At 42.3% G+C, this 27,725-nt stretch overlaps 1 protein-coding gene and 1 long non-coding RNA gene across 2 annotated transcripts in view; both read left to right on the top strand.

Moving 5' to 3' along the window:
• The window catches only part of LOC116715868 (NLR family CARD domain-containing protein 3-like), a gene marked incomplete at its 3' end in the record, with an annotated part of 163,667 nt that overhangs the window by 7,482 nt on the left and 128,460 nt on the right, over nucleotides 1-27,725 (top strand). The gene's annotated exons all lie outside the window — the stretch shown is intronic.
• Nucleotides 248-25,782, top strand: LOC116715874 (uncharacterized). Its single transcript, XR_004338275.1, has 5 exons — nucleotides 248-295; nucleotides 4,915-5,094; nucleotides 6,081-6,254; nucleotides 6,791-6,943; nucleotides 25,735-25,782. It is a non-coding gene; the product is annotated as an uncharacterized LOC116715874 (long non-coding RNA).

Here is a 27,725-nt window from a genome sequence, read left to right as displayed (position 1 = left end):
CAACCATCCAGAGAATCATCACCAACCTGAAGAAGATGAACACTGATAGAATCTCTCCTGACAGAAGCATCAACATCTTCTACTGTCTGGTGGAGATGAACGACGTCTCATTTTATCAGGAGATCCAACGGCTGCTGGATTCAGGGAAGCAGCTCTCAGTGACTGACTGTTCAGCTCTGGCCTTCATGCTGCAGATGTCAGAGGTTCTGGTTGAGTTGGACCTGGAGAAGTACAACACATCACATTATGGACGACAGAGACTGGTTCCAGCTGTGAGGAACTGCAGAAAGGCTCGGTGAGTCCAGATGTTTTCATTGTGTGAATGCTGATTCAGCTCTATTGTCCTCCTGTTTCTTCTTCTTCTTCAAGTTGCTTCTGGATGTTTTTGGTCTTTAACTTCTTCCTTCATCCTCTGGACTATTTCAGCCATTCAACCATCTAAACATTCAGCTCATCCAGGACAGCTGCAGCTTCTGGTTTTAGACATTTTGATCGTTTTAAAAATCCATCCATCCATCCATCCATCCATCTTCTTCCGCTTATCCGAGGTCGGGTCGCGGGGGTTGCAGCTTCAGAAGGGAGGCCCAGACTTCCCTCTCCCCGGCCACTTCTTCTAGCTCTTCTGGGGGAATCCCGAGGCGTTCCCAGGCCAGCCGAGAGACATAGTCCCTCCAGCGTGTCCTGGGTCTTCCCCGGGGCCTCCTCCCGGTGGGACGTGCCCGGAACACCTCACCAGAGAGGCGTCCAGGAGGCATCCTGACCAGATGCCCGAGCCACCTCAACTGGCTCCTCTCGATGTGAAGGAGCAGCGGCTCTACTCTGAGTCCCTCCCGGATGACTGAGCTTCTCACCCTATCTCTAAGGGAGAGCCCAGCCACCCTACGGAGAAAACCCATTTCGGCCGCTTGTATCCGCGATCTCGTTCTTTCGGTCATGACCCAAAGCTCATGACCATAGATGAGGGTAGGAACGTAGATCGACCGGTAAATCGAGAGCTTCGCTTTTTGGCTCAGCTCTCTCTTCACCACGACGGACTGGTACAACGCCCGCTTAACGGCAGACGCTGCGCCAATCCGCCTGTCGATCTCCCGCTCCCTTCTTCCCCAATTCGTGAACAAGATCCCGAGATACTTGAACTCTTCCACCTGGGGCAGGACACCCCCCTTGACCCGGAGAAGGCACTCTACCCTTTTCCGGCTCAAGACCATGGCCTTGGATTTGGAGGCACTGATCCCCATCCCGGCCACTTCACACTTGGCTGCGAACTGCTCCAGCGAGAGCTGCAGATCATGACCTGATGAGGCCAGTAGGACCACATCATCTGCAAAAAGCAGAGACGAGATCCTAAGGCCACCAAATCAGATCCCCTCAACACCTTGGCTGCGCCTAGAAATTCTGTCCATGAAAGTGATGAACAGAATCGGTGACAAAGGGCAGCCCTGGCGGAGTCCAACTCTCACCGGAAATGAGCCCGACTTACTGCCGGCAATGCGGACCAGACTCTGACACCGGTCATACAGGGACCTGACAGCCCGTATCAAAGGGCCCGGTACCCCATACTCCCGGAGAACCCCCCACAGGGCTCCCCAAGGGTCACGGTCGAACGCCTTCTCCAAGTCCACAAAACACATGTAGACTGGTTGGGCGAACTCCCATGCACCCTCCAGGCCCCTGCCGAGGGTGTAGAGCTGGTCCAGTGTTCCACGACCAGGACAAAAACCCCACTGCTCTTCCTGAATCCGAGATTCGACTATCCGACGGACCCTCCTCTCCAGGACCCCTGAATAGACCTTGCCAGGGAGGCTTAAGAGTGTGACCCCTCTATAATTGGAGCAGACCCTCCGGTCCCCCTTTTTGAACAGGGGGACCACCACCCCTGCCAATCCAGGGGAACTGCCCTTGATGTCCATGCAATATTGCAGAGTCGTGTCAGCCAACACAACCCTACAACATCCAGAGCCTTAAGGAACTCCGGGCGGATCTCATCCACCCCCGGAGCCTTGCCACCGAGGAGCTTCTCAACCACCTCGGCGACCTCGTCCCCAGAGATTGGAGAGCCCAACCCAGAGTCCCCAGGCTCAACTTCTTCAATAGAAGGCTTGTTGGTGGGATTGAGGAGGTCTTCGAAGGACTCTGCCCACCGGCCCACAACGTCCCGAGTAGAGGTCAGCAGCACACTATCCCCACTATAAACAGTGTTGGTGCCGTACTGCTTCCCTCCCCTGAGACGCCGGATGGTGGACCAGAATCGGTTCGAAGCCGTATGGAAGTCTTTCTCCATGGCCTCTCCAAACTCCTCCCACACCCGAGTTTTTGCCTCAGCAACCACCCGAGCCACATGCCGCTTCGCCTGCCGGTACCCATCAGCTGCTTCCGGAGTCCCACAGGCCAAAAAGGCCTGGTAGGACTCTTTCTTCAGCCTGACGGCATCCCTCACCGAAGGTGTCCACCAACGGGTTTGAGGGTTGGCGCCGCGACAGGCACCGACAACCTTGCGGCCACAGCTCCGACCAGCCGCCTCGACAATGGAGGCACGGAACACGGTCCACTCAGACTCCATGTCCCCCACCTCCCCCGGGACGTGTTCGAAGTTTTGCCGGAGATGGGAGTTAAAGCTCCGTCTCACAGGGGATTCCGCCAGACGTTCCCAGCAGACCCTCACAACACGTTTGGGCCTGCCAGGTCTGACCGGCTTCCTCCCCCACCACCGGAGCTAACTCACCACCAGGTAGTGGTCAGTGGACAGCTCCGCACCTCTCTTCACCCGAGTGTCCAAGACATACAGCCGCAGATCCGATGAAACGATGACAAAGTCGATCATCGAACTGCGGCCTAGGGTGTCTTGGTGCCAAGTGCACATATGAACACCCTTATGCCTGAACATGGTGTTCGATATGGACAATCCATGACGAGCACAGAAGTCCAACAACAGAACACCATTCGAGTTCAGATCGGGGGGGCCATTCCTCCCAACCACGCCCCTCCAGGTCTCACTGTCATTGCCCACGTGAGCGTTGAAGTCCCCCAGCAGAACAAGGGAGTCCCCAGGAGGAGCACTCTCCAGTACCCCCTCTAAGGACTCCAAAAAGGGTGGGTAATCTGAACTGTCGTTCGGCCCGTAAGCACAAACTACAGTCAGGACCCGTCCCCCCACCCGTAGGCGGAGGGAGGCTACCCTCTCGTTCACCGGGGTAAACCCCAACGTACAGGCGCCGAGATGGGGAGCAACAAGTATGCCCATTCCTGCCCGACGCCTCTCACCTTGGGCAACTCCAGAGTGGAAGTATGTCCAGCCCCTCTCAAGGAGGGTGGTTCCAGAACCAGAGCCATGCGTCGAGGTGAGACCCACTATTTCTAGCCGGAACCTCTCGACCTCACACACCAGAGAGGTGACATTCCACGTCCCAAGAGCCAGCTTCTGCAACCGAGGATCGGACCGCCAGGGTCCCCTCCCTCTGCCGCCACCCATCCCACACTGCACCCGACCCCTTTGGCCCCTCTCACAGGTGGTGGGCCCATGGGAGGAGGGACCCATGTTTCCTCTTCGGGCTGAGCCCGGCCGGGCTCCATGGGTAAAAGCCCGGCCACCAGACGCTCGCCATTGTGCCCCCCCTCCAGGCCTGGCTCCAGAGTGGGGCCCTGGTGACCCGCGTCAGGGCGAGGGAACGCCAAGTCCAATGTTTTTATCCGTCATTGGGGTCTTCGGGCTGCGCTTTGTCTGGTCCCTCACCTAGGACCTGTCCGCCTTGGGTGACCCTATCAGGGGCATGAAGCCCCAGACAACATAGCTCCTAGGATCATTAGGGCACTCAAACCCCTCCACCACGATAAGGTGGCAGCCCAAGGAGAGGCATTTTAAAAAATATTTATCTTTTTGTCAGTTTTCATGTTTAAATGAATAGAAAACCCTGAACTCTAGAAAAAAAATCTATTTTGTCTGAAAGATCCAATCAGCCAGAGAGACTTTTACACTTTAAACTCCTCTTCACTCATTGAGCCGCTACTCCTTTTAGGATCTTTGTCTTTTTTAAATTACAAAATCACTGTTTAGGTTTGATGGACACTTCAAAATAACCCCAATAATTGCTGCTGTTGTCATGGAAACCAGTTAGAAACTTAGTGAACCAACTTTTCCTCCTCCCACTAGTTTCCTCTGAGTTTGTAAATGAGAGCAAAATGTGGTGATTGTTGTCTGGCTCCAGAAAAAGTCCTAGTTTCTGTCAGATCCTCCCAAAGCTCTGAGAACTCTGCTTCCAGAGCTGGAACCATTTTCCTCATCAACTCTTCATCTGCAGCTTTTGTTGAAGCTGTTAGCCATGAAGACCTGGAGAGACATGAGCTTCAACTCTTTAGACATCCCAGCCTCTTCTAGTTACTGGAGAACTTTCACTGCTTCACCATGAAAAATGCTGCTGGACCCAAACGCTCTGTTTTGGTCTTCAGCTCTTTAAGAGTTTAGCAACAATTTCTTCTAACATCCAAACCTTTGTTCCTCTGAGCCACACGGTCTAGTCCAAGTCCGAGCTGTGAGCAGTTCCTCCTCCTCTCCATCATCTCCAGTAGTTTCCTTCATCAGCTCAGTCAGCCTCTTCATCAGCTGCTTCAGCTCCTTTGAGGCTCTGATGCTGCAGCTCCATCAGATGCTGCAGAGAAAACTGAACTTTCCTTCACAGATGATAGAAGATCTTCAACATCTGACTGCAGCTGAAGGTCTGAGGACATGAAGCCTGGACCAGAACCAGAACCAGAACCTGGACTTTAACCAGGAACTGCACAGATTCTCTGTGGGGTCAAACTCAGTAAATTGAAGATCAGATGTTGATCAGATGATGACATCACTGTTATCATATTTTAGTCTGTTTATGATCCAGATTGATTTCATTAGAACTGAATTTATTTCTTCTCTAATCACAGACTTGGTGACTGTTGGCTCCGAAAGGATGAATGTGAAATTTTGGCCTCGGCTCTGAAGTCCAACCCAGATCTGACTGAACTGGAAATAAGTTGGATCAACATAGATGAAGGTGGAGACTCTGATCTGAAGCCTCTGGTTGAGATCCTGGAGAGTTCAGTCAGTAAAGTGAAGAATCTGAGGTTTGTTTTCTTTATTTATACAATAAAATCATTCATTTATACTTTAAACATTAGTTTAATTAATGCTTTTATTCTAATATATTTTATTTTAAAACAACCTGTTTAAATGTCAGAATAAAATCTCTAAAACTTTTTACCTTATATATTATTTTTTTCTTATTTCAGACTTTGAGATTATTGAACTTTGTTTTTCAGTTTTTCACTTTAAAATGTTTTTTACTGATAAACAAAATGAGTAAAATAATTCAAATGATGTAAATTAATGATGGAGATGTTTCAGTTTGGTTTGGTAAAGATTCAGATTGTTTTATTTCTCATTTCTGATTCTCATCTTTACATCCAGAATGAAATGTTGTTCCTCCAGAGTCGAGCCACAAACACTGACAAGTTCAAATCATCATTAATGACCAAATCTAAGAAATGACTGATTGTAGAAAAGCAAATCTAGATGAAATGAATGAAAGTGATGTTTGCAGCAGCAGCAGGTTCCTCAGCTTTGTCCTGAAGCTGTGGTTCTGTTGGGCCGGGTCAGAGAGGAACCGTCCTCTTCAGTCTGACAGCTGTCAGTCGGTTGGAGCCTCGTCTCTGTGATGATGCTTCATCAGGTCACGTCTCCTTAGGAAATAATGGCCTCCATTGGCTTTCAGCAGCTTTAATAAGAACCCAAGGCCGTTAATGAATAAACTGAGTGGTTCTGATCCAGTTACCAAGTCGGGTCTCCAGCTGATGATCAGGAACCAGCAGAAATAGCTCAACTCATCCAGGCTGATAGAAAACTTTCAGTTTCTTTTGGATCAAATGTTCTGGTTCTGCTGGTTTGGACTCTTTAAACCAGTTTGACTGGATCAGATGTTAGAATCAGTTCATCATGTTTCTTTTACATTCAGGGAAATTAATTTTCTACATTTTTATTATTTATTTGTTCATATTTCAGTTTTAACCTGCATCCTGTTGGCTTCAGCTCACATCTTTTATTCTTTATTCAGCTTGTGGAAATGCAGTTTGTCAGAGACCAGCTGGACTTCTCTGTTCTCAGCTCTGAAGTCCAACCCGACCCATCTGACAAAACTGTACCTGAGCAGAACCAATCTGGGAGATTCTGGAGTGAAGGAGCTCTGTGGTTTTCTGCAGACTGAAGGCTGCAGACTGGAGACATTGAAGTATGTAATGATATAATTATTGATATTTCTGTGAATAATTATATATAATTGATCATAAATCAAATTAATTTCTTCTGTTCTAATAAATATTTTCTGAGTTTGTTCCTGGACTTGGATCCAGAGTTTAATTTAGTCCCTCTGTGTAACTGAGTTGGACCTGCTGATCTGAGGTCAGAACAGGACAGCATTCGGACCCCCAGTGTGTAGAAATCCCCCTCATGTGAAGCAGGTCAAAGGTCATTCAACCCAGTCTAGAAAAGTGAATTCCTGGAATCTGACAGGAACAAATCAATAATCAATGATTGATGCTTCAACACTTTGATCAGAACCTGGAATGATTTTACTGACTAAAATCCTCCAACACAACATGACCCAGTACCAGGTTCTGGTTCTGGTTTTGGTTCTGAAGTCAGCAGGTCTTTATTGAAGCAGCAGCTTGTTGGCATTAATATTGATGAGAATCTTTAACTGGTTCTGTTGGACTGGTTAACCTGCATCCTGTTGGCTTCAGCTCACATCTTTTATTCTTTATTCAGATTGTTTGACTGCAGTTTGTCAAAGATCAGCTGTGATTATTTGGCCTCAACTCTGAAGTCCAACCCGACCCGTCTGACAGGACTGGACCTGAGAGAAAACAACCTGAAGGATTCAGATGTTCAGCAGCTGAAGGATCTTGTAAAGACTTTATAGTAAGTAAATGTTTACAGTGAGTCCAGCTGCTGTCAGCATGTTGAACTAAACCCATCAGAGAAACCAGTTTAACCAGTTTAGAACTGGATGTCCTACAGAAACTCTGATCTTCGAGCAGTTTTCAGGAACGTGGAACCTGGAAAAAAAAGATTTTATATATTTTATGTTCATTGTAAAAGCTAAATCTTGAAGTTTTACGTCATCATTGATTCTCAGCTTTAATTTCTCTCAGTTTGTTTTGGTTTTTACTTTTTTAACTCCATATTTCATGTTTTGAGTTTTCTAGAGAACTTCAGGCTCTTTACTGTGATTTTACTGATTTATTCAAACCTCAGAGAATCACTGGGATAATGTGCTGATTGGTTCATGTTTGATTTTCATAATTCTTCTAATGCAATGTGGGTTGCTGGATGTTTAACGACCAAATAAAGTTTTTAAAAAATCTTTGTGTATTTTTTATGCAGCTGACTGTGCACACATATAATAACTAAACCTTCATTTTAATCCTCCATGCCATTTTTGCTGTATTTTAAGTTTTCACATTTAGTTTCACAGCTTAAATTAATAAAAGCAGAAACATCGCAAGTTGATTTCAGCTTTAAGCTACTAATTTAGCCAGCAGTTTATTTTTGCAGTATTCAGACTGAAGATGTTTTTTTAATAAAACAGATGAGAATCAATCTTTTCAATCAAAACTCGATTAATTAAATCAGCTATTGAATTAGAATAATAACTTGTATAAAACTGCCATTTCTGTCTGGTTAATGGTGCAGCAGATCCTGCAGGGGGCGCTCTGGGGCCTCAGTGTTCAGGTCGGTTACAGTCTCATCTCCCAGACTCCTGAATCTTCTGGTTCCTTCCTGAAATGATTTCCTGCAATAAAATGTTGGTTGGAAATGAGCAGAAAACTGAGAAAAACCTGAAAAAGTTCAAATCTGACCTAAAGTTTTACAGCTCAAATCACTGAGAAAACAAAGAGAGTAAACATGGAAGGAAAGGAATTTAATATCACCTGGAAGGGGGCGGAGCCTCAGGTGAGTGAAGGGGCGGGGCCTCAGCTCTAGTCAGGTTTGGATCAGAACCGGTTCAGACTCCATGCAGCAGCAGAGCAGAGTCTGGATCAGGTGAGTTTTCACTTCTTCTTGTTTTCCTCTCTGGGTTTTCTCTCTGTGGAGGAACCAGAACCAGAACTCGGCCCGGTTCTCCTTCAGAGCCAAGCTGCTGGCTTCATGGAGCTGTGGTTCTGGTCGGGTTCTGGTTTCCTGCTGATCAGAACTAACAAACTGACAGCAGATTTCTACAAAGTTTCTTAAAGCTGCAGTTTCCTGTTGCTGAGCTGAACTGGTTCCAGTATCTTTACTGGTTCTGCTGCTCTTCCTCCTGCTTCATTTTGCGTGTCGGTTTTCACAATAAAAGCGTGATGAGCCGCTGCTTCATGGGTTATTGTATTTGATCGCATCAGAGGAATATTTGTCTTCATCAGTGGCCGAAATAAAAGGAACCTTTTATAGTTCATGTGTATTAATGATTTTGATGATGGCTTCACAAATGTAATGTTTGTTACCAGTTTTCTCAATGGTTGATTATTTTGTGACTTTATATTTGTGTGTTTTTATTATGTAAAACACTTTGACTGCATTGTTGCTGAAATGTGCTACACAAATAAACCTGATTGAAAAGGAGCCAGCAAGAAGAAAAAAATCAGGGAAAACTTGATATGTTCGCTCACAAGATTCTTCAAAAACAATAATTAAACCCTTCACCTCCAAAATTCTCATCTTCTTGAAATTATTTCCACTATTTCTTTGCTCTGCAAAAATATATCAGTCTTGCACAGCAGAAACGACTTAAAGCTGCTGGAAAAGTAAAATTCTGGCTGATGAGTAAAAATATAAGGGATCAGATCAGAGAGCCAATAGAAATCCAAGAAAAATAACTTTTGAAGAATTTTAGTTTTTCAGGAGGCAAATCAAAACTCAAAGAAAACTGTTTGCCCCAACAAGCGCTGCACTCCGAATCCACTAAAACAAATATTTATTGTCAAATCAGTCAGTGACAAAAGAAAACAGCCACTGACAGTCAACATATATCAGGATTGACTACAAATTATTGTAATAACTAATAAAGATGAGTTAAATAGGATTTAATTGACTCTCCTGTTACTAAACGTGAGTTTGACAAGAACTTTGACAATATTGCATTTACTAATTGTTTTTAAATATGTCTATCTGAGTGACAAGGCTGCCACAGTTTCACCAGCAGATGTCACTAGTGAGAAATGAATGAAGCATCGAGTTATGAACTTTTGGGCAAAGCAATGGGCCGGGAAGCTTCATTGCTTCATGAGGCTTCATTTGACCATCACTGCTCTTTAGACACTTTGTCTCATGCAGAGCAACAACCAGCCTCTGATGACATCACTAGAGGCGACCAATCAGAGGCCTTCAGGTCACATGATGGAGGTTTTTGTGTCCACACAATGAAAGGTCAATAGTTCATCTTTGTAAATCATGTCAGTGGTTTTATCGTGTCAGCGACACTTTAAGTTTTTTGCCAACTTCCATAAAAATAGAAGAAGAAAAAAAAAGTGCAGATGAGCTTCGTCTGCAGAGGATTCTTCAGGTCAGAGGTCACATCTAATTAGAAACATTTCTCTCCTAGATTCATATGGAGGAAACTAGAAAGAACAAGAGACTCTGCAGCTGCAGCAGGAATGAGAAGCAAAGAATCTGGTTCAGCCTGTCAGTGGCGACGGGATTAAAACTTTCTGCAGTTTTTGCTGTCAGGAGTTTCCAGTTGGACATGGAGGTGAGAACGATTCATCTCAGCAGCTTCACTGAAGCTCAATGGGTTTTCAGCTACAATGCAGCTTGATGCTGCTTTAGTTTTTCATTCTGGTTTGAAGTTTTGCTTTTAAAACATCTTCTGTTCTCTGAGGCCACCAGCTGGAAACATGGAAGGAGAAAAATCTGAACTTTGTGTGGATTAAATCCCTGGTTTTATTCCAGAATGTTACATGGAATAACAGAAACAGGATTAAATCATGTTCTGGTGGATGAAACTCAAATGTGAAGGAAATCAGAACAGGAGCAGCAGGAGTTCATCCTGCAGTCGGTGGGTTGCTGGTTCGATTCCCGGCCTCATCGTTTGTGTCCCTCCACAGTCGCTCCGTTTCCATCAACTATAAAAACTGAGAAATGTAACGGAATAAACCCACTGAGGGGTTTTGATGAAAGTTTTAGCGGTAGGATGAGGAGGTTTGTCAGCCAATCGAAACACTTTTTCACATCACGAGTCACGTGATCAACAGCCGGATGTTACTGCTGGGCGGAAACCAGGAAGACGGCAGGAAGTGTTTGGAGGATGATGGTTTGTTTTAGTTTTTTCTGGCTCCTCCAGAGCTTCACAGCATCAGGTGAGAAAAAGCTGAGAGTCGTTCCAACACGTTGAATCCACCGCTCTTCTGTCAAAATACAATTTCCCAAAACGCAGCACAGGTAGCCGCTCCACAGTAGGCGGGGCTTATCGCTCCAAGGCCTGAACGAGACGCTGACGTCTCCTCTGATTGGCTGATAGATGATGAGCGCTGGCGCCACCATGGCTGAGTTATGAGTTTGAACTTTCCATCCGTGTCTGCCATGAATATTAATGACTTTTCTCTGGAGATAAATTATTCACATGTGGTTTTAATTTCATTTCTTATTTCATGGAAACACTGCAACAGTGAAATTGTGTTTTTTTGACATTAGCAGAAAACAAACTGAGATTTGCTGACAGTTGTCATGGCAACCTCCCAGAGTGATGAAGAGTCCTCCAGGCCTTCATCGCCGCAGCTTGTTCTGGCTGCTGCTGCAGCACCCAGACACCAGCGGCCCTCGGGGGCCCGGCGGTGGCAGCATCATGCCGCCGCCTCTCTGTGTTTCCTGCAGGAGAAGGAAGGCGGCGTCCTGCCGTCCTGGAGGATCTGCTGTTCTCCACCATGGCAGAGGGACAGGAGGACGTCCCAGCGTGAGTCTCCAGAGGACGGACACGGAGGCGCCGTCCGTCTCGCCGTCTCTGCCTTCAGGCTCTGAAATCCACGGGGCGTCGGACCGGAGACCCTCGGCTCAAAGAGGTCAAGGAGACGCTGAAGGTCACCATGGAGACGACCTCAGACGGAGCGCTGGACCGACTCCTCCTCAAGAAGTACGCTTTATTTATCTTTCTACTTTATGGCTTTAAAACACTTTTCTCTTTTTATTGGCTTTTATTTTGTTTTTATTACAAATTCAGATTCTTTTTTGTCATTATTATGAAAAGTTTTAGTTTTTAATTTGGTTTTTATCCAAAATAGTTTTCATTATAATAAAACTAATTCTAATTTTATTAGTTCTTTAAAATTCTTCAGAGTAAAAAGTGTTTTTATTTTTGAGAAGGCTATATTTATCTTAAAATAATGTTTTATATGTTGAAGCTTTTTACATTCACTATGACCTTGAAAAGCATCAAAATGACTCACGTCAACTGGGACCAGCTTCCCTCAGCATGATGCTGCCTCCTCCATGTTTGGACCCGAGGTGTCCCCGTAGCGTTTCCATGGTGACAGCGTTTCTGCTGGTTTCACGTGCAGGTGTAGCAACAGGCCGACGACGAGGCGGTCACCGACCTCAGAACATTTTACGTTTCTATTTCAAATAGTTTCCAGACGTCGATCAGGATGTTGAAGATTTTCAGTTTGATTTTTCATCTGATCTGTTTGATGATCCGCAGGAACAGAAGAGAGAAAAATACTCTGAGTTCAAGTTACAAGAGTTGAATTCAGCAGAAATATGAAGTATTAATTTCATTTTAAAAGCTTTAAAGAGCATGTTAATGGGGCAAAATGTCATTTTATTCTGTTGTGGTGAAAAAACTTGAGCTAAAATGAGACATGATAGCAGCTCTATAGATTCAGAGTCAAACACTAAAACTTCCTCCGGATCTGTAGCATTAAATCCACTTCAGAACAGATCCAGACGTCCTGAGCAGATCCTCCAGAGAAAAGAAACACAAGATTTGAACTTGGATCATTTGTGACTCAGCTGCTTGGATGTGTGTTTGGCTTTGAAAGGTTTTGTTGTGAAGCAGAAAGTTGATGAAGTTCACAGTGAAGACGACTTCAGTCCACCTGAAACCTGGTTTCACTCAAACCGTTTTGATTCACTTTAAGGACGGGAAGTTTCTGATGCAACAAGAAGGAACAAAAGGTCAAAGTTGAAATGAAACAGAGATAAACTCCATGTTGCTCACAGATTTGATGGATCAGTTTGCACAGCTGTTGTTCAAGGACAACAGTTTTGTTTTTCAGCTTTTGTTGACGGACAAAAATTTGCATTAGAAGATGAGATAATAACCGACTTTCTTTGGTTTATTTGTGTGGATTTAAAGTCGTACAACTTTAAAGAAAAGCAGTAAAACCTGGAGGAGAAACCTGAGCAGCGTTCTGACAGACCAAACACTGAGAGGAACCAGAGTTTGCATCGTCAAAGTGACGACTGTGAAATCATCTGAATCTTGTGACTCGTTTCCCATCAAATCCCAGACAGGAGAAGCAAAGCCTCACGTCTCCAACATGAAGATGGAACAGGATGCAGGACTTCCACCGAGCGTCACGTCACTCACAGCAGATCAGGAGTCTGGCTCTTCACCTCGACACTACCTCAAACCTGGGACAGCGAGGGGTTAAAGGTCATCTCCAGCACCTTAAATGTGCAACATTTCACTTCATATGAGAGCGTCTCAGTTTAGAGGCCAAAACCAGCCAAGAAGCTTCAGAGTTTTCCTGCAACGTAGCGCTGGTCTATTGGCCTCAGTGAGGCTGGTTTTACTGAAGATGTGTTCAGGGCAGCAGGAAAATTCAGCGCTAATACGGACGGGACCAACGACTCCACCTATGATGGTGCTTGGATATGAGTTTATATGTTCAGATCTACATGAGATGAAACAGTCGATTTTCATCACATATCAGCACATTCTTTATCGGTCACCCTGCCGTCTTTCTGGATTTATTCATTATTTACATCATCAATGGAAATTGTTCAACCAGATGTTTATCTTTATTTTAATTCAGATCAAGTCAGCTTACATTACTCCCGTTAAATAAGAGTCATTGCAGGATTTTATTCAGTCTGACCAGAAAAATCTTCCTGTAAGACTTTAACACAGCAGCTGCATTTTATTATTTAAAACTGTTTTTATTACATATATAACTCCAAAAAGTGAATTAAAAAATATCAGGATAATATGTGAGTCAGTAAACTGTCAATATGACTCAGGAAGACTGTTAGTTTTTCTCTAAACTCCACATTAAGTGGATATTAAATGTAAACAATGCAGCATTATCAGGACTGTAGTTCCCACTATGGCCACCAGAGGGCGGAAATTCCCCGCTCTGAATATAGAGGTGAGTTTGTAGAGCTGCAGCTGGTTTCTGACTTCTGTTAAGTTGATCACGTTTATATCTTTCTCATTATAAATACTAATGTTATTATGGTCTGTCTAAAGGACTGACAGCTGATTTAATATATAGATGTGTTATTTACATACAGATAACTCATTTATATATCCTAAATAAATTACATATTAATGTTTCCTGATGAAATAAATAACTGGTTTGTTCACCAAGATGCCGAGTTTCCGTTTTAGAGTCAGGAGAATATTTATGATATATTATTTTTTTCTGGAAAACAGAATAATTATGATAATTTTGCTTCAGAGCCCAATTATATAATTTATATCGCATCCTAAGAAAATTACACACTTATGCTTTCTGATAATATAATAAACTAACAAGCTGAAATGTACTTAGAGGAGAATTTAGTTCCTTGTGTTTTACTTTGAAGGAATCCACAGGAAGTGCTATTGACATCTCAGCTCTCTAGCTTTACTCCGGTTGTATTTACATACTGCGTCCACTAGGGGGCAGAAGGCTAAGTTAGCAGCTAGCTAGTTTCTCGCTCTTGATTGGCTAATGAAGCCCGTGTTGCTTTCTTCGTGTTTCTGCTGTTTTATTTCTTAAATCTTCTTTCTACTTTAACGTGAAATCAATGTTTTATCTGTCAGTGTGAACTAGAAGCAGCTCCACAGAGATGAAAACAGCCGCAGAGACTCTGAGCGGAGCTAACGATGCTAACAGGCTCCAGCAGCTGGTTTTACACACAAACTGATTATCAGCAGCTGCAAATTTAAACTCTGATGCTGAACAGCAGCGACTGTCCTTCAGTTCACTGATAATCACTCATTAATTTATTAAACTAGTATAAAGGACAAAGGAAATTAATAATCGCTCATTAATTTATTATTAAACTATTATAAAGAATTTTAGTGTGTAGTTACAGTGTCTGACCACAGGAGGACGGTAGAGAGCGAGTCTCTTCCAACAAATGAAAGTTAAATAATCTGTTTACTACAGTGCTCAGATATATTTAAAAGCTTTATTGACTTTTTAATTTTATTAATTGTCCTTTAGGTGGTTTTATCCAGCTTGATGCTCTGATCTCAGCTGATCACTAATAAATATATTTTTCTTAATATTTGTAGCTTTTTGAGATTTTGATTCTCAAAGTTACCCACAGCTAATATTTCTGGGATTTTTACAGAATATAATGTAATTTTTTTCAGCTAAATTTTCATCTACAGTAATAGAAATTGTTACTTTCTATGTAGTTGTTGTTCATTTGTGTCTAAATTATTTTAATAATTAATCGCCATATCTAATAACATACAAATATAAAATATATAGATTATTATTCATAGGATTAAGTTAATATCGCTGTTGTTATTAGAAACTATTTAGTGAAAAGTTTAAAGTTGATCAGTTTTATGATGGTTGGTTGAGTTCTTACTGCCCTCTGGTGGTGAACTATCATAACTACAGACGTTCTTCATATAAATTGTTCATCTTTGTTTTAATTTTAAATTTTATGAAGTCAGATCAAGTCAGCTTACATTACTGTCGTTAAATAAGAGTCACTGCAGGATTTTATTCAGTCTGACCAGAAAAATCTTCCTGTAAGAGTTTAACACAGCAGCTTTATTTTATGATTTTAAACTGTTTTTATTACATATATAACTCCAAACAGTTAATAAAAAATGAAAGGATAATATGTGAGTCGGTAAATTGTCAATATGACTCAGGAAGACTGTTAGTTTTTCTCTAAACTCCACATTAAGTGGATATTAAAATGTAAACAATGCAGCATTATCAGGACTGTAGTTTCCACTATGGCCACCAGAGGGCGGAAATTCCCCGCTCTGAATATAGAGGTGAGTTTGTAGAGCTGCAGCTGGTTTCTGACTTCTGTTAAGTTGATCACGTTTATATTATTAAAAAGAGGTAAATTAATGCTAGTTTTGGACAAAAAGTTTTGGCTCTTTCCTCTTTTCTCTCCCGAGTCCTTGGCGAGTGGCGGCGCGCTGCTAAAACGAAACAACAACAAAGCGTGTTGACGTCACAGATCACAGAGTTTAATCTCATACAAAGCAATCAACAACAAAGCTGCAGAGGAACAGAGATATGCATTTTTCTCATAAAAATAAAGACACACAAGGGGGAAGACAGACAGACACAAAACAAAGACAAACAAAAAGCAAAGACGTCTTTGGAGAGAGAGCCAAGGCAAAAAGCAAAAAAGTGGCAACAACTCTGGATTTTCTCTCCTAACACGAAATCATATAGTAAAGAGGTGTTTCTCTATTTAATTTATGCATTCTAGGCGTTCCCCTTGTTGGCCAACTGGAAGCTCCCAGAGAAACTTGTAACTCCCCTCAATCTACGGCCAAAATCAAAGGAACATCTGTCTTCTGACGAGACAAAAGAGCGGATAGCTGGCCCTGACCCCCTGTGGCTCCCTCGGTCATTCTGAGTACAGAACGATCCTGAGATAAGACCTCACAGATACCTGAGAAATCTAACGTCTCTGTCTCCCAAGGAAAATGCTAATTTTATGGCTTCGCCTGTGGCCTGGCCTCACAGTGGGGGTCCCATTGAGAGATCTCCCTTAATCTGCATTTGGTTCCTGTGTCTCTGAATGCTTACCCATCTGGTTTAATTTTTAAATGCTTAACACAAACCTGTTCAAAATAAGAGTGTTCCATATATCTTTTAAGATTAACTGTATTAAGCACTAAAATAATCATATTTCCTTAACAATATCTTTCTCATTATAAATACTAATATTATTATGGTCTGTCTAAAGGACTGACAGCTGATTTAATATACAGATGTGTTATTTACATACAGATAACTCATCTATATATCCTAAATAAAATACATATTAATGTTTCCTGATGAGCTATGGCTCCTAAACTGGAGCTTTAGCTCCAGCAGAGCTGAATCAAAGCTCTACAACTCTGGTTTAGACGATAATATGCTGAGCTTCCGGTCTGAAGGTAGGAAAATATTTTTGAAAAGTTAAATTATACGGGAAAAATTTAGAATGATGTTGATATTTTAGCTGCAGAGCCGCGAACTGAACTATTATTATCAGAGCAGGGCGGGTTTTGCCCTCTAGTGGACACAGATGAGAGGAAAACACAAGTTACGTAACTTCCTGTGAAAATAGAAACTGAAACCAACTCTGGTCTCCTTCAGATCAGCCTCCATTTTGAGCTGCAGGATGGAAATAACTTGCTGACTTGTTACTAGAGGTAAGTGTTGCCGCTCCGGGTCCCTCCGTGTCTCTCGGCTCTCTGGAGCCTTTCTAACCGATGAACCCACCGAGGCTTCCCGGGGCCTCAGTCACCTCGGCCTGGGTCGCTCGGCTCTCATAGGGCCTGGTCCCCGCAGCAGCGCTCTGTTTACTTTGTTGAAGGCCTGATCTAGAAAGGAATTAGATCAAATGAAAAACTTTATTGTGAGACGTTGCTGCTTATAAAGTGATGCTAAGTGAGGTTACATTATGCGACTATAAGTAACAAAAAGAGAAATATTGAACACACTATAAACACACAGCTCAGTTACTGCGCAGTTAACCTGGTGAATGATCAGCTATGATCTACCATGACAGCAGCATCTAAAGCTGATCTGTTTGTGTGGAGCAATAATGAACTTTTCAGATTTAATCTAAATAAACTGAGAACTTAATGTAACTTTTACAGTCCATCAGTTCTTGCTGCAGCGACTCTCTCTGGTGTTTTAACCTAAAAAGCAGAACTAAAACATTGTAAACTAGTTTCTCTGCTTGTTGAAATCAGCAGGAAGTGAATCACATCACTCCGTCCCTCATCAGTCTGGGGTTCAGCAGAAACTGATGTTTCTCTTGTCTGTGGATCAGAACCGGCTTTAAGCCGTCCACAGATTTCCTCTCTTCCTCCTCACTGAGTTTGATCTTTTTCCAGGTTTTCCTCTTGTTGCTCCTTTCAGCAGGAAGAAACTCTTTGTCTCTCAAAGCTCTGCTGGAAAAATTCATCCAGATCCAGACTGACTCTTACCTGAAAGGTTGCTGTGTTTAGCAATCAGTATCTGCAAAATCGGAATCGATCAGCCAGAAAACTGCAGTCGGTTCAACCCTAAAAATAACAAAACTTTTAAATGGAGCAATAATAATAAAATAAATAATTTCACAAACGTTTTAGATCAGTTGTAACAAACTAGTTTCTAACTAAAAGAGTTGCATTAACGTGTCTCTTTATTTTGAAGTTCAATCAGATCAATAGACTAAATATGTTTCAGGCCTCGCTGAGTGTTTGGGGGCTTCATCCCCCTATTGAAGCAGCTGTTTACCCATGATTCCTTGCAGTGGGTCCAGCTGGTACCTCAGCTGGATACTGTGGTCCCTGAAAGCTGCTTTGTGTCTCTTGAGCTGAGAGGAAATCCTGCTGAGCTGCACACAGAGGCTGACATGTTGCTGAGATCCCAGCTGGACCCGGTTCTGTCTGGAGGAGAGCTGTGGACCCGACCTGAGCTGCTGCTCCCTCAGAACCTTCTGCTCACTGACTCCCTCCATACAGAGCTACAATAGAGTCATGATGCGTTCAAGTCCACTGGGAGCTAAATAAGTTCACTAGTTCATAGGAAATGTTCACTCATTCATTCAAATGATTCACTCTGATCCTCTGAACACATGATGGGAACCAGCTTTCTGCTTCACAGGACAGTTACTGGAACCGGATCACTGGACTGACTGGTTCTGGTTTCTCTCTCCAAACGGCCAGAAGATGAAAGATCAGGACAGAGCAGAACCTCCAGGATCCATCAGTCCATCTATGAAGAGTGACTGGTCCAAAGATCGTCCTCCAAACTTCAGTAATGAACCTGGACCATCAGACAGAAAGTAAGAAACCATTTTCTAACTGATTCATGTGAATCTATAGAGATATAAAATAAATGATATTAACTGGTTGATCTCAGTGATTTAATAAACAGTAACTTAATTTTCTTACTTCTTAATTTAAAGTTGGACATGAAGGATGTTGGTCAGTAAATCAGTAGAGTTTGAATGAAGGTCTGAATGAATTAATATGGATTAAAATGTTGCATGGAAACAAAAACAACCAAGCTTGTGAAGAGCAACAATTCAGATTGTCTGTAAACCCACTGAAGCAGTGAAACCCAGCATCTTCCAGACTGGGAACACTGGCATCAGTCATGATACCAAATATAATTCAATGAAGTACTTCAAACCAGAAATCATCAATGATCTCAGGTTCTGTTCTGACCCAGTTTTGGTCTCTAGTTTGTGGTGGACCTTCATGAACATCTTCAGCTCGAGCCTGTTGATAGTGAAATATTTCACTGATCAAGAAATGTCTTTACAGGAGCTGTGAGTGTGAAGAAAGACCCAGAACAGGAGCTGAACGGCCGACAGCCAATCAGAGCAGCTGTTCTCCAGGTGAGACTGAACTCCTCCAATCAGAGCCTCCTGTCGTCTCTGTTGGACCAGATCCACGTCTTTAGTTGAGATTTGGAAATTTAAGGTTTAAAAGTCTTTTAGTGATCAATTATTTCAGCTGGTGTAACTGGAACTTATGTGCTGGTGATGGTAAAGAAAGGAGAAAAAAAGTGATGAAAATGTTTATTAATCAGTCAATATTTTCATCACAATATTCACCAATAATATTGAGAGTTAACAGCTCCTTGATGACCTTCTATCAGATCGCGTCTTTAAACATTCAGAGATAGAAGGTCAACTTGAGAAGAACCAAACCAGAGCAGACAAGGACTGCAACAAAATAGATGCTGTGATGAAGAAGAACAGAGAGCCTGCAGATTGATGATCAAACATCTTCAGCACATGGATGAATTGAAGGTTTCAATTAATTTCCGTTTTTGGGTTTGCTTTTTCTTATATTGTGCCTCCATATCTGGCTTGTCTTTATTTATTATCGTAGCTGCTTCAGGTTTGCTTTTGTTACATTGTGCAGCCGTGTTCGACTTGCCTCATTGAGTGTTGCAACCGTGGTGGGTTTGTACTTATAGCTCTATTTCATGCCCCTTTTATGCTGCTGGGGAACCGCTGGTGGCGATTTCAGCTCGACCTGACCGAGTCCTGTGAGCGTGAGATGCTGGGTGTCTGGGGTCACTCTGGAGGCTATATGTGCAGCAGCCTCTTGGTCATCCCCAAATACCTTTGCTGGGTTTTACAGGGTTAACTGGGCCACCTTTCACCTGGGATCCTATCCCAGCGCTCATCATCATCCCAGTGAGGTGGGCATGTTTTTGGGGTTGTTTCTTTTCTGTGTGTGATTTCTCAGGACTCTGTCGGTAATCGTCATCCAGTGCTTTAATCACCGCCTCTGGCGGTCAGTAGGGATGCAATAGAACAAAAGTTTTGACTGTAACTACGGTTCTATGAATCCCGGATGACCGCCAGAGCGCTCGGTCCCTCAGAATCATCGTGTTTCACGAGAAGATTAAGGGACTGAGCTGTCATTGTCACGTGACTATATAGACTTACTGGTGTCACCGGGGGTCACATGTGACCATGTTGGTATAAGATTCTCGACCTGTGCAAGAGAGATCATTCAGTGCTTTAAGCACCGCCTCTGGCGGTCATCTGGGATTCATCGAACCGTAGTTACAGTCGTGACTTTTGTTATTCTTACCATGCAGAGTTTTTATAAAATTTGGGCTTTTTATTTATTGATTTACTTTTTTCTCATCCATTAAAGCTGATGCACAAATTGTCTCTGAGAATATCAAAAAATTATTGTTTTCCTTATGTTCAGTTGAAGTGTCTCCTCTCCTGTCTTTGTGTCTTTCTTCAGATTTTGATATTCGGTGTCAGAGTGACCATAAAGCGTCTCTGAAGAAGAAGTTCCAGAGTCTCTTTGAAGGCGTCGCTGAACCTGGAAATCAAACCGTTCTGAACCAGATCTACACAGAGCTCCACATCACAGAGGGGTTAACTAGAGAGGTCAACCAGGAACATGAGGTCAGACACACTGAAACAGCATCCAGGAAACAAGAAACAATCAGAAGAGAAGACATCTTTAAAGTCCCACCTGGAAGAGATCAACCAATCAGAACAGTGATGACCATGGGAGTGGCTGGCATTGGGAAAACACTGTTAACACAGAAGTTCACTCTGGACTGGGCTGAAGGCAAAACCAACCAGAACATTGATTTCATATTTCCATTCACTTTCAGAGAACTGAATATGTTGAAAGAAGAAAAGTTCAGCTTATTAGGACTGATTCATAAATTATTTTCTAAAACCAAAGAAATCAGCAGCTTTGAAACGTTCCAGGTTCTGTTCATCTTTGATGGTCTGGATGAAAGTCGATTTACTGTGGATTTCAAGAACAATCCGATCCTGACTGATGTTACAGAGTCCAGCTCAGTGGATGTTCTGGTGACAAACCTCATCAGGAGGAAACTGCTTCCCTCTGCTCTCCTCTGGATAACCACACGACCTGCAGCAGCCAATCAGATCCCAGCAACGTTTGTTGGCATGGCAACAGAGGTCAGAGGGTTCACTGACCCCCAGAAGGAGGAGTACTTCAGGAAGAGATTCAGAGATGATGAAGAGAAGGCCAGCAGGATCATCTCCCACATCCAGAAATCAAAAAGTCTCCACATCATGTGTCACATCCCAGTTTTCTGCTGGATCACTGCTAAAGTTCTGGAGGATGTGATGATGACCAGAGAGGGAGAAAAACTGCCAAAGACTCTGACTGAGATGTACATAGCATTCCTGGAGGTTAACTTCGCAATCAAGAAGGAAAAGTATGATGGAGGAAAAAAGACAAGATCAATCTGGAGTCCAGAGAACAAGAAGCTGATTGAGTCTCTAGGAAAACTGGCTTTTGAGCAGCTGCTGGAGGGAAACCTGATCTTCTATGACGAAGAGCTCAAAAAGTGCGGCATCAACATCAAAGATGCTGCGTTGTTCTCAGGAGTGTTCACTGAAATGTTTAAAAGAGAGAGAGGGACGTGCGACATCTCCGTCTACTCCTTTGTTCATCTGAGCATCCAGGAGTTTCTGGCTGCAGTCTACATGCTCCACTGTTTCACCAGCAGGAAGTCAGAGGTGATCAAGACGTTCCTGGGAGAAAAATACAGAGAAACATCTCTAGATGAGTTCATGAAGAAAGTCATGGAGAAATCCCTCAGCAGTAAAAATGGCCACCTGGACCTGTTTGTCCGCTTCCTTCATGGTCTCACTGTGGAGTCCAACCAGAGACTCTTAGAAGATCTGCTGGGTCAGACAGAGAACAGTCCAGAAACCATCCAGAGAATCATCACCAACCTGAAGGAGATGAACACTGAATATATCTCTACTGACAGAAGCATCAACATCTTCTACTGTCTGGTGGAGATGAACGACGTCTCATTTTATCAGGAGATCCAACGGCTGCTGGATTCAGGGAAGCAGCTCTCAGAGACTGACTGTTCAGCTCTGGCCTTCATGCTGCAGATGTCAGAGGTTCTGGATGAGTTGGACCTGGAGAAGTACAACACATCATCAGATGGACGACGGAGACTGTTTCCAGCTGTGAGGAACTGCAGAAAGGCTCGGTGAGTCCAGATGTTTTCATTGTGTGAATGCTGATTCAGCTCTATTGTCCTCCTGTTTCTTCTTCTTCTTCTTCTTCAAGTTGCTTCTGGATGTTTTTGGTCTTTAACTTCTTCCTTCATCCTCTGGACTATTTCAGCCATTCAACCATCTAAACATTCAGCTCATCCAGGACAGCTGCAGCTTCTGGTTTTAGACATTTTGATCATTTTAAAAATATTTAACTTTTTATCAGTTTTCATGTTTAAATGAATAGAAAACCCTGAACTCTAGAAAAAAATCTATTTTGTCTGAAAGATCCAATCAGCCAGAGAGACTTTTACACTTTAAACTCCTCTTCACTCATTGAGCCGCTACTCCTTTTAGGATCTTTGTCCTTTTTTTATAAAATAAAATCACTGTTTAGGTTTGATGGACACTTTTAAATAACCCCAATAATTGCTGCTGTTGTCATGGAAACCAGTTAGAAACTTAGTGAACCAACTTTTCCTCCTCCCACTAGTTTCCTCTGAGTTTGTAAATGAGAGCAAAATGTGGTGATTGTTGTCTGGCTCCAGAAAAAGTCCTAGTTTCTGTCAGATCCTCCCAAAGCTCTGAGAACTCTGCTTCCAGAGCTGGAACCATTTTCCTCATCAACTCTTCATCTGCAGCTTTTGTTGAAGCTGTTAGCCATGAAGACCTGGAGAGACATGAGCTTCAACTCTTTAGACATCCCAGCCTCTTCTAGTTACTGGAGAACTTTCACTGCTTCACCATGAAAAATGCTGCTGGACCCAAACGCTCTGTTTTGGTCTTCAGCTCTTTAAGAGTTTAGCAACAATTTCTTCTGACATCCAAACCTTTGTTCCTCTGAGCCACACGGTCTAGTCCAAGTCCGAGCTGTGAGCAGTTCCTCCTCCTCTCCATCATCTCCAGTAGTTTCCTTCATCAGCTCAGTCAGCCTCTTCATCAGCTGCTTCAGCTCCTTTGAGGCTCTGATGCTGCAGCTCCATCAGATGCTGCAGAGAAACTGAACTTTCCTTCACAGATGATAGAAGATCTTCAACATCTGACTGCAGCTGAAGGTCTGAGGACATGAAGCCTGGACCAGAACCAGAACCAGAACCTGGACTTTAACCAGGAACTGCACAGATTCTCTGTGGGGTCAAACTCAGTAAATTGAAGATCAGATGTTGATCAGATGATGACATCACTGTTATCATATTTTAGTCTGTTTATGATCCAGATTGATTTCATTAGAACTGAATTTATTTCTTCTCTAATCACAGACTTGGTGGCTGTTTGCTCCTAAAGGCTGAATGTGAAGTTTTGGCCTCGGCTCTGAAGTCCAACCCAGATCTGACTGAACTGGAAATAAATCAGATCTACATAGATGGAGGTGGAGACTCTGATCTGAAGCCTCTGCTTGAGATCCTGGAGAGTTCAGTCAGTAAAGTGAAGAATCTGAGGTTTGTTTTCTTTATTTATACAATAAAATCCTTCATTTATACTTTAAACATTAGTTTAATTAATGCTTTTATTCTAATATATTTTATTTCATAACAACCTGTTTAAATGTCAGAATAAAATCTCTAAAACTTTTTACCTTATATATAATTTTTTTCTTATTTCAGACTTTGAGATTATTGAACTTTGTTTTTTAGATTTTTACTTTAAAATGTTTTTACTGATGAACAAAATGAGTAAAATAATTCAAATGATGTAAATCAATGATGGAGATGTTTCAGTTTGGTTTGGTAAAGATTCCGATTGTTTTATTTCTCATTTCTGATTCTCATCTTTACATCCAGAATGAAATGTTGTTCCTCCAGAGTCGAGCCACAAACACTGACAAGTTCAAATCATCATTAATGACCAAATCTAAGAAATGACTGATTGTAGAAAAGCAAATCTAGATGAAATGAATGAAAGTGAGGTTTGCAGCAGCAGCAGGTTCCTCAGCTTTGTCCTGAAGCTGTGGTTCTGTTGGGCCGGGTCAGAGAGGAACCGTCCTCTTCAGTCTGACAGCTGTCAGTCGGTTGGAGCCTCGTCTCTGTGATGATGCTTCATCAGGTCACGTCTCCTTAGGAAATAATGGCCTCCATTGGCTTTCAGCAGCTTTAATAAGAACCCAAGGCCATTAATGAACAAACTGAGTGGTTCTGATCCAGTTACCAAGTCGGGTCTCCAGCTGATGATCAGGAACCAGCAGAAATAGCTCAACTCATCCAGGCTGATAGAAAACTTTGAGTTTCTTTTTGATCAAATGTTCTGGTTCTGCTGGTTTGGACTCTTTAAACCAGTTTGACTGGATCAGATGTTAGAATCAGTTCATCATGTTTCTTTTACATTCAGGGAAATTAATTTTCTACATTTTTATTATTTGTTTGTTCATGTTTCAGTTTTAACCTGCATCCTGTTGGTTTCAGCTCACATCTTTTATTCTTTATTCAGATTGATGGACTGCAGGTTGTCAGAGACCAGCTGGACTTCTCTGTTCTCAGCTCTGAAGTCCAAACCGACCCATCTGACAAGACTGGACCTGAGCAGAACCAACCTGGAAGATTCTGGAGTGAAGGAGCTCTGTGGTTTTCTACAGACTGAAGGCTGCAGACTGGAGACATTGATGTATGTAATTATATAATTATTGATATTTCTGTGAATAATTATATATAATTGATCATAAATCAAATTAATTTCTTCTGTTCTAATAAATATTTTCTGAGTTTGTTCCTGGACTTGGATCCAGAGTTTAATTTAGTCCCTCTGTGTAACTGAGTTGGACCTGCTGATCTGAGGTCAGAACAGGACAGCATTCGGACCCCCAGTGTGTAGAAATCCCCCTCATGTGAAGCAGGTCAAAGGTCATTCAACCCAGTCTAGAAAAGTGAATTCCTGGAATCTGACAGGAACAAATCAATAATCAATGATTGATGCTTCAACACTTTGATCAGAACCTGGAATGATTTTACTGACTAAAATCCTCCAACACAACATGACCCAGTACCAGGTTCTGGTTCTGGTTCTGGTTCTGAAGTCAGCAGGTCTTTATTGAAGCAGCAGCTTGTTGGCATTAATATTGATGAGAATCTTTAACTGGTTCTGTTGGACTGGTTAACCTGCATCCTGTTGGCTTCAGCTCACATCTTTTATTCTTTATTCAGATTGAATCTCTGCAGTTTGTCAAAGATCAGCTGTGATTATTTGGCCTCAACTCTGAAGTCCAACCCGACCCGTCTGACAGAACTGAACCTGATTGGAAACAAACTGAAGGATTCAGATGTTCAGCAGCTGAAGGATCTTGTAAAGATTTTAGTGTAAGTAAATGTTTGTAGTGAGTCCAGCTGCTGTCAGCATATTGAACTAAACCCAGTTAGCATCAAAGCAAAGATCCAGTGTTCCCAGTAAAGCTGCAGCTTCTCAGTGGGAGGAGAATGGTTCAGGCTTCCTGATTGGACACAGAGACAGCAATCAGCCAATCAGAGGAGCAGCAGCTTGCTGTGTTCCTGCGTTTGTGTTGGTGTGAAGATGAGTGTTGTTGCTGTGTCCATGTCTCCAGGAAGTCCAGCTGGACTCCAGCGTCCAGCCGTCCAACATGTCTAGAGACAGTGGTCCTCATCCATCAAACTGTGGCAGCAGCAGATCTGATCTCAGATCTGTTTGTTCTCTCAGTTCAACAGGAAACAACTGATCAGGTTCATCTTGGTCACAGCTCTGAGATCAGTCTGACTGCAGCCTGGAAACCATCTAGTGGATGTGCTGCGTCACTGACTGCTGCTGGAGAGAGGCTGGAAACACTCACTGATCTGCTCTCTCCTTCCTTCTTCTCTCTGCAGGTTCTGATCTCTGTGAAGTAGAGAATGGTCTCAGTGTCCTGCTGATCCTCAGAGGTTGAAGCTGCAGCAGTTTGAGTCTAAAGAGACTGACTGGATCATGATGATGACCTCTGACCTCCAAGGTTTTCCTCCTGTTTATTTTCTCGTGTCTGTCATTTAGTGTCTGATATTGTTTGTCTCTTTGGATCAATAAAGATCCAATTCAAAATGGGCTCCATTTAGAGGCTTCATGGAGTTTTGATCTGAACTGGATTCAACTGGAAAGTTGATCTTTTTTCTCTCTGATTCATTTTCATCCTGGAACCAGAAATGGTCTGAGAATGGAAACATGGGAATCATTTTCAGTTCAGCTTTGAAGCCATGAAAGACACTTCAAACCTCTTTTCTCTGCTGCTTCTTCCTTCTGCTGACATGAAAATGTTCCTCAAAGCTCCACAGATAAAAAGATGCTTTACTGGAAACTGCAGAGAAACTTCAGCTTCCATCAGAGAAACCAGTTTAACCAGTTTAGAACTGGATGTCCTACAGAAACTCTGATCTTAGAGCAGTTTTCAGGAACATCCATCACTTATCTGAAAAAAAAATCTATCTATCTATCTATCTATCTATCTATCTATCTATCTATCTATCTATCTATCTATCTATCTATCTATCTATCTATCTATCTATCTATCTATCTATCTATCTATCTATCTATCTATCTATCTATCTATCTATCTATCTATCTATCTAATAGTCATTCTAAATATATTTAAGTAATTAAGTTTTGTATAGTAATTATAGTAACTACTTTATTTTATTCCTCCATGCTATCTAGCTTATTGTACTCATATATTTTAAGCTTGTATCTTTTGTTTGACAGTTTCTTTTAATAAAATCAAAAACATGCATTTCAGTTGATCTGATAATTTTTTAAGCTTCTAATTTAAGGCAGCAGCTTATTTTTGCATTATTTAGACTTAAGTTGCTTAAATAAAATACATGACAATCATTTAATTAGTCGATATTGTTTTTCCTCCAAGTTTCTTAGTTAAGGTGCTTCAAACTATAACAGTCGTTATTTTACTTCCTGGTGTTTTATTTTGAAAGACCGCACAGGAAACGTATTTGTAATTTTTCCAACTTTATTGTAGTTGTAATTACCAAGTTTCGCCACCAGAGGGACTGAACACACTGCTCAGGTCCGCAATCCATACTGGTTGGTGGTAGTCATGGTTACCAATAAAAAATAAATAAAAGGACTCGCTCCTGTGAATGATGCCAGTGTTTAGCGCGGAAGCTAACTGGTTTCCAGCTTCAAACCAGCGGGATAACTGGTTCCCAGTGAGATAAATGAAGGCAGATTCTTCTCCTGGGTTCATGTCAATGTTTTCTCTGTCAGTGTGAACTAGAAGCAGCTCCACAGAGATGAAAACAGCCGCAGAGACTCTGAGCGGAGCTAACGATGCTAACGATGCTAACAGACTCCAGGAGCTGCTTGTTTTACATACAAGCTGATTATCAGCAGCTGCGGATCTAAACTCTGATGCTGAACAGCAGCGCCTGTTCTTCAGTTCACTAATAATCGATCAAAGTTTTATCATTATTCAATTTTAAAATTAATCTCGTCTGAATGATTTTAGTGTGTAGTTACAGTGTGTCACCACAGGAGGGCAGTACAGAGTGAGTAACTTGTTAAACCCAAAAATGTAAATAATCTTCTGTTTACTACAGTGCTCAAATATTTTTAAAAGCTTCATTGAGTTTTTAATTTTAATATTATTTTTTTCCCTTCAGATGGTTTTATTCTGCTCAAATCTCAGCTGGTTGACTTTTATCACTATTAAATATGTTTTTCGTAATGTTTATAGTTTTTCCATTCTTTGATTCTCAAAATTACCCACAGTTAATATTTTTGTAAGTATTTTAACTCAATAAAATTTAACGTTTTCTTTTTTTTTTTAGGTAACTACATTTCCACCTGCCGTTACTATTTCTAAGTAGCTGTTATT

This window comes from Xiphophorus hellerii, chromosome 24 (assembly GCF_003331165.1).
Source record: "Xiphophorus hellerii strain 12219 chromosome 24, Xiphophorus_hellerii-4.1, whole genome shotgun sequence".
In the NCBI taxonomy this organism is placed as follows: Eukaryota; Metazoa; Chordata; class Actinopteri; order Cyprinodontiformes; family Poeciliidae; genus Xiphophorus; species Xiphophorus hellerii.
This window is presented reverse-complemented; position numbering and strand designations above follow the sequence as displayed.